The sequence below is a fragment of the Phocoena sinus genome, chromosome 9 (genome assembly GCF_008692025.1).
Source record: "Phocoena sinus isolate mPhoSin1 chromosome 9, mPhoSin1.pri, whole genome shotgun sequence".
NCBI lineage: Eukaryota > Metazoa > Chordata > Mammalia > Artiodactyla > Phocoenidae > Phocoena > Phocoena sinus.
The window spans coordinates 12,107,803-12,126,151 of record NC_045771.1 but is presented as its reverse complement, the minus strand read 5'-3'; the positions used below and the strand labels follow the sequence as shown (position 1 = coordinate 12,126,151).

General features: G+C 47.3%; 1 pseudogene and 2 gene segments (V, D, J or C); all 3 read left to right on the top strand.

Annotated features, from left to right (window-relative positions):
• LOC116759201 overlaps positions 1-18,349 on the top strand; it is a 204,509-nt gene that overhangs the window by 163,653 nt on the left and 22,507 nt on the right.
• Positions 1-18,349, top strand: part of LOC116759202 — a 55,007-nt gene that overhangs the window by 22,421 nt on the left and 14,237 nt on the right.
• LOC116759200 lies at positions 2,640-16,414 on the top strand (annotated as a pseudogene).

The window sequence follows — 18,349 nt, the reverse complement described above, 5'->3', positions numbered from 1 at the left end:
CATTGTAAGGTTTAGTTTGTTTTTTGTTTTTTTTTTTAACAGCTTTATTGGAGTATAAATGCTTTACAATGGTGTGTTAGTTTCTGCTTTATAACAAAGTGAATCAGCTATACATATACATACATCCCCATATCCCCTCCCTCTTTCGTCTCCCTCCTGCCCTCCCTATCCCACCCCTCTAGGGGGACACAAAGCACTGAGCTGATCTCCCTGTGCTATGCGGCTGCTTCCCACTAGCTGTCTATTTTACATTTGGTAGTGTATATATGTCCATGCCACTCTCTCACTTTGTCCCAGCTTACCCTTTCCCCTCCCCGTGTCCTCAAGTCCATTCTCTACATCTGCATCTTTATTCCTGTGTAGGATTTATTTTGAACCACTGTCTCTAGCATCTCCCATAGATGTAGAGGCTATACACACACACCATAGAAAAGGGTTACTGGAATATTGTTATCCCTAATATACCACATTTCCTCTGTTATAAGGTAAATTGTTTTTCACAATTTTATTTTTCTAAAATATTGGCAAATCCTATATTCAATGTTCATTGCTAATGCAATAGAATTAACAACCACTTAAAAATAACAATTATGTTTTTAACAGTACATCTTTTAATAGATGGCATCTCAGAATCAAAGAGATAAGTTAGTTTTGCAAACATTTCTTTCTAGAGGTTCCTCGCTTCCTTTAGGGTATTTAGGGTATTTAGGCCTTTAGGTTCTCAGTCATCCACCGGCTTCTGCTCTACTAAGGCAGGAGCAACGGCAAACGTGAGGCAATCCCTAATAGTACCCTTGTTAGCTTTTGAGCTTTGGTGTCACATAGACATGGATTTGAGTCCTGCCTCTGTCACTTAATCTCAGATTGTGTGAACTTGTTTAGGTTATATAAAGTCTTCGTGTCTAATCTGTAAAATTTCTTAATCTGTAAAAATGCCTAATTCACAGACTGAAATAACTCATATAAAGCACAGAGTAAGTGCTCAAAAACATTAGCTCAGTTCTTATGCAAGTGTTAAACTGTTTCAGGAAGTTACATGACAGAGGAAATCAACTGGATGATGAAAAAGGACCATAGCACTGTTGTCAAATTTTACAGAGGGATGATCTGTCTCATAGTCCATAATGAGCTGAATTAGAATAGAAGAAACCGTATTACAAATAACCATTGATGACCAAAATGAGGCGGAGATATGACAGACAAATAGAGATGCAAGACATATGAGTTGTGAATTAATTGTGAGAGACCTGAGAAGAAAAGAGGCAATAAAGGTGAATTTCTGGGGACTTCCCTGGTGGCACAGTAGTGAAGAATCCACCTGCCAATGCAGGGGACACGGGTTTGAGCCCTGGTCCGGGAAGATCCCACATGCCGTGGAGCAACTAAACCCATGCTCCACAACTACTGAGCCTGCGCTCTAGAGCCCGCGAGCCACAACTACTGAGCCCGCGAGCCACAACTACTGAGCCCGCATGCCACAACTACTGAAGCCCGTGTGTCTAGAGCCCGTGCTCCGCAACAAGAGAAGCCACTGCAATGAGAAGACCGCGCACCGCAACGAAGAGTAGCCCCCGCTCGCCACAACTAGAGAAAGTCTGCGTGCCCTGCAACGAAGACCCAATGCAGCCAAAAATAAATTTTAAATTTTTAAAAAAAGATGAATTTCTGAGCCTAGACAACAAGATGAGTGGGGATACCATTTATTTTTTAACTAATTTTTATTGGAGTATAGTTGCTTTACAATGTTATGTTAGTTTCTGCTGTGCAGCAAAGCAAATCAGTTATATGTATAAATATATCCCCTCTTTTTTGGACTTCCTTCCCATTTAGGTCACCACAGAACATTGAGTAGAGTTCTCTGTGTCATACAGTAGGTTCTCAGTAGTTATCTGTTTTATACATAGTAGTGTGTGTATGTCAGTCCCAGTCTCCCAGTTCATCCCACCCCGCCTCCCCGCCTTGGTGTCCATATGTTTGTTCTCTACATCTGTGTCTCTATTTCTGCTTTGCAGATAAGTTCATCTGTATCATTTTTCTAGATTCCACATATAAGCGATATTATACGATATTTGTTTTTCTCTTTCTGACTTTTCACTCTGTATGACAGTCTCTAGGTCCATCCATGTCTCTGCAAATGGCACTATTTCGTTCCTTTTTATGACTAATATTCCATGTATATACATGTACCACTTATTAAGAGGAATGTATTCAGCAGTACGAGCCAGTTTACTGGAGTATGTATCAGGGAAGGAAGAATAAGTTCAATTTGGGACAACCAAAATAAAGACTCAGCAGACAGTCGGTATTCTGAATTATGTTTCCCTAATATTCTAAAATTTTACCTTTAGTTATCTAAGGTCCATATTGCACACCTAGTCTTGCTTTACACCCAAGGAGTAGCACATACGTGGTGCTCAGTAGTAATGGATGGGGAGGTGGTGGACGCGTGGTGGATAGACTGCAATTGCAGGCTGAGAGACTTGTGAATAAAGATCCAAACTAAGTGAAGAGCCACACGTCTCCACTAGGGGGCAGACAAGTCTCCATATTCTGCAGAAACTCGACTGCCTATGACAAGAAGAGAAGAGAGCCAGCAGGGATGAGCTACACAGTGGTGACAGAAGATGAACTTGAATTTGATGTCTTAGTGCCTTTTCTCTGGGAAGAGGCGAGGCCATCACCTAAAGATATTGACTCTTCTGCCACTTCTCCTGGGATTAGGTATGGCCTTATACTGGGGGAATAAGTATAAGGGGAAAGTTTGGGGGGGAAGTTTGGAGTAAATGTGGATGTTGGGGAGAGGAGTAGGGTGTCCGAGGCCACCAGTCAGAGGATGGGGGAGATGTTGGATTAGAGGATCCTGACATAATAACAGTTGGCAGAACAAAACCAAAGTGCAGACAGTGCTACAGGGTTCTTTGGGGGCCAAGGTGGTATTGGAGCAAATAGTAAAAGACCTTCCTGCCTGGGGACAAGCTTGTCAGCCCTCATGGGTTTTTCTATCTCTCTGGAACTAGGCTGTGTGTTTGGTGCTCTCCTATCTCAAAAGCCAAGCAGGGTCACCTGTGAATGCGGGACCTCCGTGATGATCCAGTGTTATAGGTCGATGGCCAGCTCACCTTCATGTACTGGTACCGTCAGTTTCCAGGACAGAGCTTGGTGCTGATGGCAACTGTGAATCAGGGCTCTGAGGCCACTTATGAGAGTGGGCTTACCAAGGACAAGTTTCCCATTCTCTGCCCAAACCTGCCATTCTCAACTCTGACTGTGAGCAACGTGAGCCCCGAGGGTAGCAGCTCTTACTTCTGCAGCGCTGGAGACACGTGCTGGGCACAGATCAAAGGTCCCAGCAAGAACCCCTGCAACCTCCTACCTGGCTCCATCCAGGTGAGCCTGAGAACCCTGGGAAGCAGGCTGGAGGGGGGAAACCACAGCTCTTGGGCAAATGCAGCTCCCTGTGTACTGGTCGGTGGGGATGGGTGTGAATGGTCAGGCTGGGATGGGGAGAGAATTGGTAGGATCCGCTGGAGGGCCCCATCCACAGACAGTAAGAGTAGCTACTGGAGGTTGAGGATAAAATTTCTTCCAGAGGAATGTTTAAAAATATTCAGTAAAGACAATCAGATACAATTGGCCTTCAAGTGGCACACTCAGAAGTACGTTTTAAGTATTTTATCTCAAGTCTATATTTAGCCTGTTCTCTATCGATATAGTTTAGAAGGCCCTTAGCCATCTTGATATCATACTGGTCCATCACACTGATGGCATTATGCCGATTGTTCTTGGTGAATGGAAATTGTAAAGCACTCTAGATACCTTGGTACGACATATGCATGCCAGACCAATGTAGATCTGCAAAAATTCAGGGACCTGCCGATTTGGTGAGCTTCTGAGGGGTCCAGAGGTGTGAGATATGTTGGAATGTCCTCCAAAGTGAGGGGCAAGCTGCTGCATCTCACATCATCTGCCGTGGAGAAAGAGGTGCAATGCTTCATGGGACTTTCTGGATTTCGGAGTTAACATATACTACAGTTGGGTGTGCTCCTCTGGTCCATTTACTGTGTCATCTGTAAGGCTGGGCCAGTGCAAGACAGAGTTCTGTAGCAGAATGAGGCGATGATGTAAGCTTCCCAGCCACCTGGGCCATAGACCGAGTAGCTCAGTTATTCTTGAAGTGCCCATGGCAGATGGGCTGCTCTGTAGAGCTCGTGGCATTCCCCAGTAAGAGAATCACAAGACAGATGCAAAGAGTTTTGGGGTAAAGCCATCCTGTCTGTCTTCTACCTGGCAACAACTATTCTTCCTTTGAAAAGCTGCTCCTGGCTGTTTACTAAATGCCTTATCACGGCATTCAGAACTGGGTGTTAGCTGATTTGCAAAACTGTGAAGTTGAACACGCACAGGGTATTCTGTTACTCGGAAGATATGTAATTAAGACAAGATTCAAGCACAGCTGGAAGGAGGCACAATTTGATTTCAAGAGCAAGTCCCAGTTTCATGGTCCACACTCCTATTCCACACCCACCTTACCCTCAATCCGTACGCAAGGTTTTGTGGGAATTCCCTATTTGCAGCTGAAAAACTATGGGGCTGTTTTCTGGGTAGGGTTGCATTTTATTCTGGAATGATCATTACAGTTTAACATAAGTATGGTTCTGAAAGGTAGTGGTAAAGGAAAATCTTCGCAAGGACCAGAACCTCAGTCCTGAAGAATAGATCTAGCCTGTATTCAACTTTCCCAGTATCATCTAGATTCTAGCCATTCATTCACATTTTCCCTCTTTTTGCTTCCCTGTGCTGTGTTAGGGGTAATTCCTTTAGACTCTCTGTCCTATTTACTAGTTCACACCTCAACTCCGTTAAGCCATTTCACCTTTCAACTGACTTTTTTTTTTTCAATTGACTTTTTAATTTAAAATATATTTTCATTTCCAGGAAACCTACTTGGGTCTTTCTACAAATATAAGCAGTCATTTCTGAAAAATCTTACTCGTCCTGTATTTTTCAGTTATTTTATTTCTTTAAGGCTATCTAACTTATACTTGGAATTATCTGTTTGTGCCAACATCTGATGACTTTATGCACCTGGTTTTCTTGTGATTTCTGCTGCGTCTCACTCAGGGTGCCTTATTTCCTTGTGCATTGCGTAATTTGATATTATAAAATTTATCTTTGGGTATCCCCTAAATCCTGGCGTAAAGGTGGGCTTTCCAGAAAATATTTATTTTTGCCTCTGTCAAGCAATTGGGGTGCAACAGACCTGATGTTTTCTTTTATAATTCTCAGCGTCCATCTTCTTGGCCGTACAGTGTCTGTGCCAAACCCCAAAGGGCTGACTACTCAGTGGCCATGAATATTCAGAGGAAGCTGTTTTTTTTTTTTTTTTTTTTTTTTTTTTGCGTACGCGGGCCTCTCACTGCTGTGGCCTCTCCCATTGCGGAGCACAGGCTCCGGACGTGCAGGCTGAGCGGCCATGGCTCGCGGGCCCAGCCGCTCCGCGGCATGTGGGATCTTCCCGGACCAGGGCATGAACCCGCGTCCCCTGCATCGGCAGGCGGACTCTCAACCGTTGCGCCACCAGGGAAGCCCGAGGAAGCTGTTTTTAATCCTCCACCCAAAGCCAAGACCAAGAAAAATAATAGTCCTTGTCAGTTGCCTGTGGGGTTATTTTCTTTAGTTCGCCCTTTCGCTAACTGTGTAGCTTTTCCTGTAGCCTGGCTTTATGAAGAAGCGACCCCCTTCACGGTCCTAGTCCTGTACAAGGTCCAGTGGGTCTTACCCGGTTTCTACACATGCTGATTCTCTTGGTCACAGGGATCCATATGTGCACCCATTTGATCAGATGGATTAAAAGTGCTAGTTTACCTTCCTGTCCCCTGCTCCCTAGGAAATGGGCAAATTCACCTACAGATAAGCCTTGGGCTGTGAGCATCTTCCTAGCCAATGGCAAACTTTTCTCCTAAGGAGCAGTAAAACACTGTGGTTAGGGGCTTGATTTCTGTTCCCAGGCAGACCTGAGCTTAAACCTTGACTCCACGGCTTTATCACCAGGTGTAACCTTGACAAGTTACACAATTTCATATGCATATATATAATATTTTTATATATAAAATAAGGATAATGATGATGCCATAACAGAAAGGCGTGAGGATTTTTATAAGAATGAAATGAAGTCTTCCACGTAAACCACATCTCACACTGTGCCTGGTAGAGACAAAACACACAATTTAGTTACTAGTTAAATGTATTTCTCGCTGTAATGCATGAAATTTTACCATTAACAATTCCATCCTCAAGGTCAGGTATTGCCCTCTCTGGGAAAATTTTATTTATTATTATAATTGTTTCTCTTTATTTTAGCTATTTTAATAACAAAATTAATGCATTTTTTTGTGAAATACACAGTCTATTAAACTGAGGAAAATTAAAATCACCCATTTAAATAAAATTAGATCATACGTATTTTATCATTTATTCTCTTAAGCCAACAATATTTCATGTCAAAAAATATACTTGACATTAACTTATAAGAATATTTCGGTATATTGATCCTTTAAATAGCCTTTAAATTGATCCTTTAAACCATGCTTTAAATGTCAGTTTTTACAATTAAAATTAACAGCAAGGTAAATATCTACATGCTAGATGATAGGGTAATTTAATTTAAAAAGCAGTGGTTGTGTGTGTCAATTTATTTCTGTTATAGACTCAGCAGGGGATGACGGAAGCCCTGCTTACCCCACCTTCACAGGGCTGGCATCTTCTTATTCAGGTTCTCAACTCAAATACTATCTCCCCAAAGAGAGCGTTCCTGACCTTCTTACCTAATATAGCACTTGTGGACCCAGCCACCAGTTACTCACAGTTATTATCACTTTATCCTATTTTAATAACATCTAATCACCATAGTCTGATATAAATATACAGTCGATCCTTGAACAAGGTGCGGATTAAGGGCGCTAACCCTCTGCACAGTTGAAACTCCACGTATAACTTTACAGGTGGCCCTCTGTATCCGAAGTTCCACATCTGTGCATTCAGCCAACCTCAGATCATGTAATATTATAGTATTTATTGTAAAAAAAAATCCATGTATAAGCAGACCAGTGCATTTCAAACCCCATGTTGTTCAATGTATATATACATTTTTAATTTACTGTCTGCCTCTCATAGCTATACCTCCTTACATATGTGTGGACACGAACACACATAAATACACATAGATGCCATTTAAGCAAGGACCTTTTGTGTCTTCTTCATTGCTGTTTCCATAAAGCTTAGAGAAATTACAGGAACATCACAGGAATTCAGTAAATATTTACTTAGTGTTATGGACTGAACTGTGTTCCTCCAAAATTCATATGCTGCAGTCCTAACCCCCAGTCCCTCAGAATGTAACTGTATTTGGAGATAGGATCTTTAAAGACATAATTTAAGTGAGGCCATTAGAGTGGACCTTAATCCAATCTGGCTGGTGTCCTTATCAGAAAAGATTAGGTCATAAAAGGAGAGACACCAGGGACGTGCCCACAGAGGAAAGGCTACATGAGAACACAGTTAGAAGAAGGTCATCTGCAAGCCAAGGAGAGAGAAGCCTCAGTAGAAAACAACCCTGTCGACGAAAAGAATCCATAAACAATCTGTCATAGGAATAGAAACAAGTTTTATTTGAGCCAAACTGAGAACTATAGCCCAGAAGACAGCCTCTCAGATAACTCTGAGGAACTGCTCCAGAGAAGCACGGTTTTCAACCCAGTTTTATATCTTGTCAGAACAAAGAACATTAAACAAGTCAGGGATACAGTCCTTCAAGGTTTAAAACAAAACAGATCAACACGTACAGTGAGTCAGTATGTCCTTGGTCCCTGAGAAGGAGTCTTACCATCGAAGGAGTAACAGCACTGGTGTCCCAGGAAGAGGCATTTTATGTTTTAACATAGACGTTTTTACTTCCAGTCAATGTGCCCTTTTCTTTAGTAATTAAAACAGATGTACAGTATATGTCTGATGGGCCACAAACAGGCTGTTTTAGTTAGCATAAAATTCAAATTAACTCATGTATAAGCCAGAATGACTTCTCCATACCTCAGTATGTGAAAGTTGCTTTTATGAACACCTTGATGGTGGACTTCTAGCTCCCAGAACTGTGAGAAAATAGATTTCTGTGGTATTTTGTTATGGCAGCCCTAGCAAACTAATACATTGAGTAAATAAATATGATTCAGCAGAAAAGAGAAAAATTTGCCAAGCCATGTGGACTTCCCTGGACAAAAACTGTACAAAAATCATCTGAGTTCAGGGAATGTAAGGCCATTAAAAATGAACTAGATTGTTCCAACGGGGAGGGGACAGAGGCTTTTCACCTTTCTGCTTGAGGAGAACGGTGGCCCCAAAATGTTTGCCAGCTCCCTCTGCTCCACCCACCCCCAGGCTGGGAAAGGGAACAGATATGGTGGGATCTAGAGAGGCAAGCCCAGAACCTGCTCAAACACAGTGGCCCTGAACATGGACGGTCCTCAGTTTGGAGCTGTTGTTGGTTCCTGTGTGGACTGAGCACTCAGTTCTGAGACTTGGGAGCCTTTTGAAGATCCTCCTGGACAGGTCGGCCTATAGGAAGTGGGCTGACCAGTTGGCTGCCTTCCAAATGGACAACAGAGTCTAGAGTTTTTAAAAGCTAAATGAGTGGAGGGAGCTCAGTTGACTGGGCTTACCACTGAACTTGACTTGTGGGGCTCAATCTGGATCTAATATGATTTAGAAAAGTAAATACACCTGTCATTTATTAAACTCTGCGTATCATGGTACAAGTCATGGCTGCTACAATAACAGCCACGTGGGTGTTCCTCCCAGACTCCTTACTGGCTCTCCTCTGAGTACTCTTCAGTAGACTCTGGAGTCACTTAAGCAGCATTAAGCCCAGGGATGAGACAAGGAATGACTGCAATGTGAACAAAAAGACCATTATAGTATAGGAACCAATCTATCTTCAGATAAAAAGCTTCAATTGCTAGAGACTCCCCCATTCACCCCTCTATATCAGCCTGAAGACTAGACAAAATGTGCAAGTAGACGTACCCATCTTCCTTGCTTCAAGGTGGGAAGCAGGAGAGGGCTGGGGAGGAGAAGCAGACTACCCCATTCAGCCAACCAGCCTATGCCCAGCCTGTGCCTCTAGCCTCTGTCTCACCCTTCAGTGTGTTTGGGTCACACAGACCACCCCTTCACTACCCAGATTCAGTGATTCCCAGGTTGCACCATTCAAGAAAATAGTTCTTAGTGGATAAAGAGAAATTGCACAATGGGCAAAATACATAGTTTAGAAAAAGTAATGGAGGCGGGAAGGAGCTGGGAGTTTGGAGGAAAGACGGCAGAGAATTTGACAATCTGATTGGAGCTGGTAAAGGACCCTGGGGGGCCAAGGAGGAGTTGACTAAGAGCTGAGGAGAAATACCTGAGCTGGGGGGCTGGGGGAGGGAAGTATTTTTTAAAGAGAAACTAATGATTTGGAATCTGACAAAAATCTACTTTTCAGACCAATAGGAGATCTGAAAGGCTCCACTATGTAGCAACATGATGGGAAAGAACTTGGCTTCCGTAGGGAAAGGTTCTGGTGTCATTCATGGATTCCTTAGCTGGGTGACCCTGGAGAAGTCACTTAACCGCTTAGCTTTAGAGTTTTCATTGGTAAAAAGGAGAAAATGGTATCTGTTGCCCAACTCATGAGGCTGTGTGAGGATCAAATAAAGGGAAGGGAAGCCAAACGTTCTTTGGTAGAATTTACAGGCTCTGGAGTTGGCCTGCCATGCTTAAATCCCATCTCTACAGCTTACTGGCTGTGTGACCTTGAGAAAGTTACTTCCCCTCTATAAAGCTCATCTTGTCATCTATAAAATGGCAACCCCATAGGTGGTTGTGACAATAAAGTGAAAAAGGTCCATGAAAGACTCACACACGTTTGGTATAGTAAAGCGCACAGAAACCATCCACCATTATCATAATGAAAAGCCAGTGGCTTGATGTGCCAAGAGCTAAAAATCAACCAAGAGAATGTCTTTTTTTTTATTAATTAATTAATTTATTTTTGGCTGTGTTGGGTCTTCGTTGCTGCGCCCGGGCTTTCTCTAGTTGCGGCGAGCAAGGGCTACTCTTCATTGCGGTAGGCGGGCTTCTCATTGCGGTGGCTTCTCTTGTTGTGGAGCATGGCTTCTAGGTGCGTGGGCTTCAGTAGTTGTGGCTCGCGGGCTCTAGAGTGCAGGCTCAGTAGTTGTGGCGCACGGGCTTAGTTGCCCTGAGGCATGTAGGATCTTCCCGGACCAGGGCTGGGACCCATGTCCCCTGCATTGGCAGGCGGATTCTTAACCACTGTGCCACCAGGTAAGTCCTAGGAGAACGTCTTAGAGAAATAGACAAAGGAATCCAAAATTCAGAATGAAGAGTGCCAGGTGCTGCAGAGTTTTATTCAAATTGAATTTGGGCAAATGTGGACTGAAATCCAACCTACACATCTGAGCCTAGAGTATGAGGTAATGGTTTCCACCTATATCTATTTTCTCTGCCTGTAAGGTGACTCCTCATACTTTGACCAAAACTCACCTCATACTGTACTGCGGGTGTGATAGTTGATTCTAAGGGGGAGTGCAAAGCATCAGGAGAAGGCTAGTCTTAAGGCTTTAGACACAGAAAAGCCCAAGCAGTTGGGGGTTCCCTTTCAGACAGAGTCAGAGCCACAAAGCACCAATTCAAAAACTTTCTCCCTTTTCCCAGGATAATTTCCTATCTTCTACCAAAGATCACCTCCCCTTACCTGTCCAGGGCATACTGGTATCCACAGCAAGAGTCTCTCCTTATCCTCTAAGGCAAGGCTTCCCCTTTTCCCAGGATAATTTCCTATCTTCTACCAAAGATCACCTCCCCGTACCTGTCCAGGGCATACTGGTATCTACAGCAAGAGTCTCTCCTTATCCTCTAAGGCAAGGCTTCCTATGAAGACCCCACAACAAGGGGACAAAACAAAATAGCATATTTCATGATATTTATGAAAGAGCCTCTATTATGGAGGCTCCACAACCTGAGTGAGCTACCTGTGCCTTCGACGTGGCCCAGAGGGGCCCAAGGCCATGGCAAGAGAGGGCTGTGAGGCCAGGTGCCAGGTGGATGATTAATTCAAGCTTCTCTTTCTGCCAGGGAGGCAAGCATCAGGAGGGATCCGGAGGTAGTTTGTCCCTTGATTTGACCCCTTGGCTGCCATCTGCAGTGATTCCCATGCTTCACAGTACTTTCCCCGTCTTCCAGTAGCCTTGAGGCCAGCTCTGCCAGTTTTAGATCTGTATTCTCGGACAAGACAAACAAAACCTTTCTGATTCTCAGTCTCATCCTCTGTAAATGGAAATAATCTTGTTCTGCACACCTCGTGATTAAAACATTTATGAAAACAGAAACTTGAAACTCAACACAAATGAAAATCAGCATAGCACTGCTACTTGTGTGTGTGAAAGCTCTTTTGTTTAAAAGCTGTCAGGCACCGTACAAATACAGCAGTATTCCTGCCTAGATATGAGTCCATCGTGTATTAGAGGGTGTGCAGTGAGTATGGGGAGAGCTCTGAGCAGTGCGTGTCCTGTCCTGGAGAAGCTGGCTTCCAGCCGTGCCAGACACTGAATCAGAAGACACCCTGTGGGTCCCTCTCCACCCACAAGCCCCACCTGCATCTCCCCCAATTAATTCTGTTTCCATTTACTCTATCCCTGCAGCCTACTTCCTGGCTCACCGCCAGTCTTCTGAGCTTTTCTGACTTTGCTCACCATTTCCAGAACATTCAGTCATATTTACCTTGCTGAGAATTCATATGTGAACTCTGCCCACTCCTGCCTGTCAGGAACCCTGAGCTCAGAAGAGCTGAGGAGGAGAAGCCTCGTCATGGGAAGGCTCCTCGACCTGGTTCACGTCATTAGACTCCAGCACAGACACCAGTTACGTCTCTACCCCTCTGGCCAGGTTATGCCTCAATACATTACAGAGCTGTGTCTTGATGGCAGGTTGCAAACTGAGGTCACTTCTGGCAAGATCCACTCTGCGCTGAGCCCAGCAAAATAGTCCCACTGCATCAAAAATAGAAAATTCCAGAATTCCCCCACCTTCAATGTTGTTTTCAATCACCCAATACTCAACCTTTATCATGTGCCAATTTCTCCACCTACTGCCGGTTCCCTGATCGGGACCCAAATGTACCATTGCTCAAATGTTTTCTAATATCTGATCTGGAGCATATAATTCTAGCTCAGGCTAGCAAGCTCCTAGCGGGTGGTGGCGGTCTTCATCACCGTCAGGGCAGATTCCCATGGCGACCAGGAGGCTGCTTAAAGAGAACCCATGGCAGCACGGGCGATGAGAGAGACCAGTGTCTTGATAGTGAGGAAGACGAGCAATGTGGTAGTGGACTTCCGTGCCCCCCAATGCACCAGGTAAATACCTACTTACCCCTTGGACCCTCCTCCTTCCAAATGTCCCCCTTTCCACCAGCCTTGGTAGGAAGGAAGCCAGCTTGAAAGCCCAGACTCACAAGAAACTCTGCCTCTCCCATGTCATCACCTCTTGATGTTGGGATCCTGGTTCCCCAAGGCTTTGGATCTGACCTTCCTACCCAGTGGTTTAGACTTGAGAAGGGTCTTCACGTTTATGAGTATGACTTAGTCAAGACTTCTTTCCTCCCATGGGACAGGATACTGGGCAGCCAAATTTGCTACAAATATCGGCCCTTCCTCATGTCCTTAGCTTAAGAAGGCCCAGCTGTGACATGTGGGGTCTTAGCTTTCCCTGTTGCCCCCATCCCAGAGTCTTCCTTGGAATCAGCTTGTCTTCCTCCCTGCCCTCAGATGCTGTTTCCTTATCACCCATAAGTCATGAATCCACAGAGGGGCCAAACATAGTAGAACTGTTGCAAGACTCCAGGAAAAGGAAAGCTGCAGGTGTGTCTGTACGGGGTTGGGGGGTGGTGACCCTCCACCCTCACCTACACACGCCCTCCCTCTCCTCGGGAGGTATAAAGGCTCTCCGTCAGCCACTCAGCTACACTTCTCCACCATGAATGCACTGCTGATCGTTGCCTTTGTGGGAGCTGCTGGTGAGTCCCATGCGTTGCTTTGGGCCCCATTCGCCCCTGTCCTGGCGGAGATACATGCTCCACCATTCCTGCTACCTTTCCTGTTCTACCTGTGCGCTGAGATCCTACCTTCCCTGTCCAGCACCCCTCCTTCCCACTCTGGGGGTCTCTTTAAGCCTCATTCTCTCACCTTCTGCCGGACTCCACTCCCATTCCCCTCATCCATCAGTTTCGGGGCTTTGTTGGGAGAGGCGAGAAAGGGAGACCAGGTGGGGACAGTTTGTGAAATGAGCCAGGACTTGAGGCTCTAGGATAGCTCCACGGTAGCTGTTCCTAACCTCGGATGCACCTGGGGAGGTGGAAAGATGACTCATTCCAGTCCTATTAATTGGCCTGGGGTGTGGCCCACGCATTGACCTTTTACGCCTCCCAGGTAGTTTTCAGATGCCCGGATGTAAAGCCACAGCTGCAAATCACTGTTCTATTGGCCAATAACCGTAACTACCTTTGTCCTGCGCAGTGGGTCCCCGGCCTCACTGCGCAGATGTGAGCTACGGGAGGAGCTGGCTACAGCCAGGGCTTCGCGGTCAGATCTTCCTACTTAGGCCATTCCATCATGACGAGCCGGGGCTGAAATTGCAGTGGGGAGTAGACTGGTGATGAGTAAGAGAGAGAAAGAAGCGTTCGGTGGGTGAGAGGACCCCATTCAGACCCTATCGCACTGAATGCACTGTGAGGAGGGTTTCTTGTCCTTGGCCCCAGGGGAGGTCTGGGCCCGAGCCCCTGCAGGGTCCCTAGCTCTGTGCCCTGCAGGCACACAGAGCAACGCGGGAGAACCACCTCTGTGAGACAAGCCGGGGATGCTCCCTCGCGGCCTCCCTCTCATCATTGTGCTCCTTCAGGAATCCTAATTAGCAAGGTCCAGCCGCGGGGCTCTGGGCTCCAACCCCAACCCTCCTGTTGAATTGGCTTCTCCCTTCCTGTCTCAAGTTGCTTTTCCCATGGACGATGATGACAAGATCATAGGGGGCTACACCTGTACAGCGCATTCTATCCCCTACCAGGTGTCCCTGAACTGTGGCTACCACTTCTGCGGGGGCTCCCTCATCGGTGGCCAGTGGGTGGTGTCCGCGGCTCACTGCTACAAGTCGTAAGTGCTGGGCCCCTGGCTACAAAGCCCACACTGCCCAGGGCCCTCTGGAGGAGCCGGGGTCTGTGTAGGGGTTGCTGAAGTTGGGAACGATGATGGGGAAGAGAAGAAGTTGACGATGGCAGCTGACTCTCAGGAGCTGCGGGTAAAGAGGGGCACCTGATAGGAAGCCGCTGACACCCCAAATCAATAGATCAAACAGCAAGGGCTGCGGGTCATAAAAGCAGGGACGGACCATTTTGCGGTAGGAGTGGCCAGCTTGAAAAGCAGGCAAGGACCTCACACCGAGTAACCTTTGCCAGTTGGCTACAGGTTAAAACCACCTGAGATATGTTAAAAAAACAAAAACAATAAAAACAGTTGCCTAGTTCCTATTTGACTCAGAATTTTTAGGAAGAGAGTCTGAGTATTGGTGAGTTTATAACTGCCTCTGGCAGATCTACTCTCTGGGCAGAGCTGAGAATCACTGCCAAGACCAAGGGCTTTCAAACCTGAGTGCGCATAAGAGTCACCCGGGGGGCCTGTTAAAACACAGATTGCTGGGCCCCACCCCCAGGGTTTCTGATGCAGTAGGTCTGGGGTGGGAACTGAGAATGAGTTCCCAGCTGAGGCTGATGCTGGAGGTCCCAGGGCTGCACTTTGAGAAGCGCTGGATTAGATCATACGGGATGATGGCACTTAGCAGAGCGAGAACAGAGGGAGTAGAAGTCACCGCGTGTAGTTCGCAAGGTTGCAGAGGATGAAGGATGCCCGGGGAACTCGAAGTGGCTCGGTTGCACCCACGGCACTGAATGCATGAGAGGCATGGGGAAAGGCGGCCGGAAAAGCAAATGGAGGAGCATCCCCACCGGGACCCCTTCACGGCCTCCCTGACCCACGGCCCCTCTACTGCCCTGTGACATTCCCACACCACCACCTGCGAGCAGGGAAAATGCTGGGGGACGCAGGGATGTGGGCAAAAGGCCTTTACTGTGCTTCACCCGCAATAGCCGCATCCAGGTGAGGCTGGGAGAGCACAACATCAACGTCCTGGAGGGCCGTGAGCAGTTCATCGACGCGGCCAAGATCATCCGCCACCCCAACTCCAGCAGCTGGACTCTGAACAATGACATCTTGCTGATCAAACTCTCCTGCCTGCGGTCACTGATGCCCGGGTGTCCACCTTAGCTCTGCCCAGCGCCTGTTCGCCCGCTGGCACCCAGTGCCTCATCTCCGGCTGGGGCAACACCCTGAGCTCTGGAGGTGAGTGGGACCCTCACGACTTCACCCTCCAGCCTACCCACATTGCCCAGAACTGAGCATCCCCTGAGCTGGGACCCCTTTGCTTCCAGTCTGCAAATTCACATCAAGTGCCTACTACACAAAGGGCTCTCTGCTGGGTACCAGAGAGAGGCAAAGTGTCAAGGAGTTGAACCCGAAAATCAAAAGACAGGACAGATGTAGCCCTTGCTATTAGCACCTCTGGGGAGGGGTCTGCAGTGAGCTTTCTGGGAGTTGAAACCCATCATTCCTTGGAGGCCTCTCCTGGCCGCCCTCAGGGTTCAGCACTGGATTGCCATCCCGTCCTGGCCTGACCCACATTTTCCTTTCCTTGATCTCTTCCTGCCCCTCAAAGTCAACTACCCCGAGCTGCTGCAGTGCCTGGACACCCCACTGCTGAGTCAGACTGAGTGTGAAGCCTCGTACCCTGGACAGATCACTGACAACATGATCTGCGCCGGCTTCCTTGAGGGAGGCAATGATTCGAGCCAGGTGACTTGACCCTACCACTCTGAGACCCCTGCCCAGACACACAGGCCCCCTGGGAACGGGATTTGATTGCCCAGGGCTGTGGGGCTGGTAGAGGAGGTCCCTGGGCGGTGGTCCCGTGGAGAAACAAGGGAGGCCAGTGTGCGTGGCATCTCTTCACACCGTGGAGAGATGTGGAACCACAGAGCCGACAGGAACGGGGTCTTGTAAGGTTCAGACTGTGTGTGGCTCTGGGTCCCTTCTTCTCTCTTTATAAACCTTGTCCCACCGCTTCCTCCCCAGGGTGACTCTGGCGGCCCTGTGGCCTGCAACGGAGAGCTCCAGGGCATTGTTTCCTGGGGCTCTGGCTGTGCCCAAGAGCCAAGGTCTGCAACTATGTGGACTGGATTCAGCAGACCATCGCTGCCAACAGCTAAAGCCCCCGCCCCTCTGCCATCATTATGCTGATAAAGTGACTCTTCTCTAACTGCCCAGGTCTGTACCTGCTCCCTCCAGCCCCTTCACTCCGGGAAACATCTCCTCCCATCTGAGCTCAGACAGGACTGTACCCCTTACAGATGAGCAGAGCGCCCCACTTCCCAAACTGTCTTCCATGGCACACTGGTATAGCAGCATGTAAAGAGAAGGAACCCAGAAAATCATAATCAGGGGGAGGTTTTCTAGAGGAAAATCCATTTCAGAAAGGCTGCATTGGCCTTTGTACTTCTCTGGGTCTTGAGTGCAGTACTGATGTGTGCACACATAGGCATGGTCTGTAAGATCCCATACTTCGTCTCACTGCTACCCACACCTAGGGAAGCACCTGTGCCAATCACCTTGGCCTCTTCTGAGTCCCCTCCAAGCCCCAGCTTATGTTCTCTCCTGGCAGCAGGTGACCCCGTTGGCCCCTATTTCCCAACGACCATCTCATGTGTCTGAGGAAGACAAGAGCTCCCTGGTCTCCATCCCTCAGGCTCCTGAGAAATCTGCCTTTTGTTCTCCCCATGTGATGGTACTGACGTGAATATGCCATACTGAATACTTTATAGGCACTTTCAGACTTAGTTCCCTCTCCCCTCTGGGGTGGTTATTATTCCAGCAGTACAGACAAGGAAACAGAGGTTCAGAGAAGGTTATTAATTTACCCACATCCCTCATCCAGCAAATGGCAGATCTGGAGGGGTTTTTTTTTTTCTAATTTTAATTATGCTTTATTATTTGACCTACATGCTATTTATGATTGTATTGATTAATTTTTAATTCTTTTTTTTTTTTAAACCCCACATTTGTTTATTTATTTATTTTTTTGGCTGTGTTGGTCTTCGTTTCTGTGCGAGGGCTTTCTCTAGTTGTGGCAAGCGGGGGCCACTCTTCATCGCGGTGCACGGGCCTCTCACTGTCGCGGCCTCTCCCGTTGCGGAGCACAGGCTCCGGACGCGCAGGCTCAGTACTTGTGGCTCACGGGCCCAGTCACCCTGCGGCATGTGGGATCTTCCCAGACCAGGGCTCGAACCCGTGTCCCCTGCATTAGCAGGCAGATTCTCAACCACTGCACTACCAGGGAAGCCCAGATCTGGAGTTTTGAGTCCCTGTTTGCCTGGTCCCAAAGCCCAGCCCCTGCTTCCCCTACCCCATCTCATGGGCTCTCCAGCTGCAACTATGGTCCATCAGCTCTGCTGTTCACCGTCTCTCCAGCGCATTCCCTGCCTCACAGCACTTCCTGAGGGATGCTGGTCTCCTGCCCGCCTTCTAACCCTGCGCTTAGAGAGGTCCGGCCCGTTATCTGATTCCTGGTTAATACCTTTCCTGATCTCTCACATTTTCAAAGTAGAAGGCAAGTTCCTCATCGTGGAGATGTAGGGTTCTCCCTGCTCTGCCCCTGCCTATGTTTCCAGCCTTGGTCTCCTCACCCCTCCCCTCCCCTGCTGTGCTCCAATGCTCAGAAGTCCTGGGGGTTTCCTCCAACAAGCATGGACCTCTGACCTCTAGCTCAGGACACTACTGGTCCATCTGGTTTGATGCCCTTCCCACCCACCCCTTCACCCTCTTCAGAAAAGTCTTTGACCCTCTGTGGACCCTCTGGTCTGAGTAAGGAGTTTTCTTTCTCTTCCATTCTTTCTTCTATCACAGTTCCCATGCTGCTGAATGTATATGGATGTATCTACCTTGGCCTTCAACCGTGAGCTTCTTCCGGAAGAAATCTCGCCTTACTCATCCTGGGAATCCCACTGATTAAACAACAGCTAGACTAAGGTAGGCACCCCATGATCGGATGAATGAATGAACGATGAGCTAGGAGTGGAGGCAAATGTACTGAAGAAAGGAAGAGCCTTCCAGAAGACTGGCTCTCGGAGTGTGGTCCCTCGAGCAGC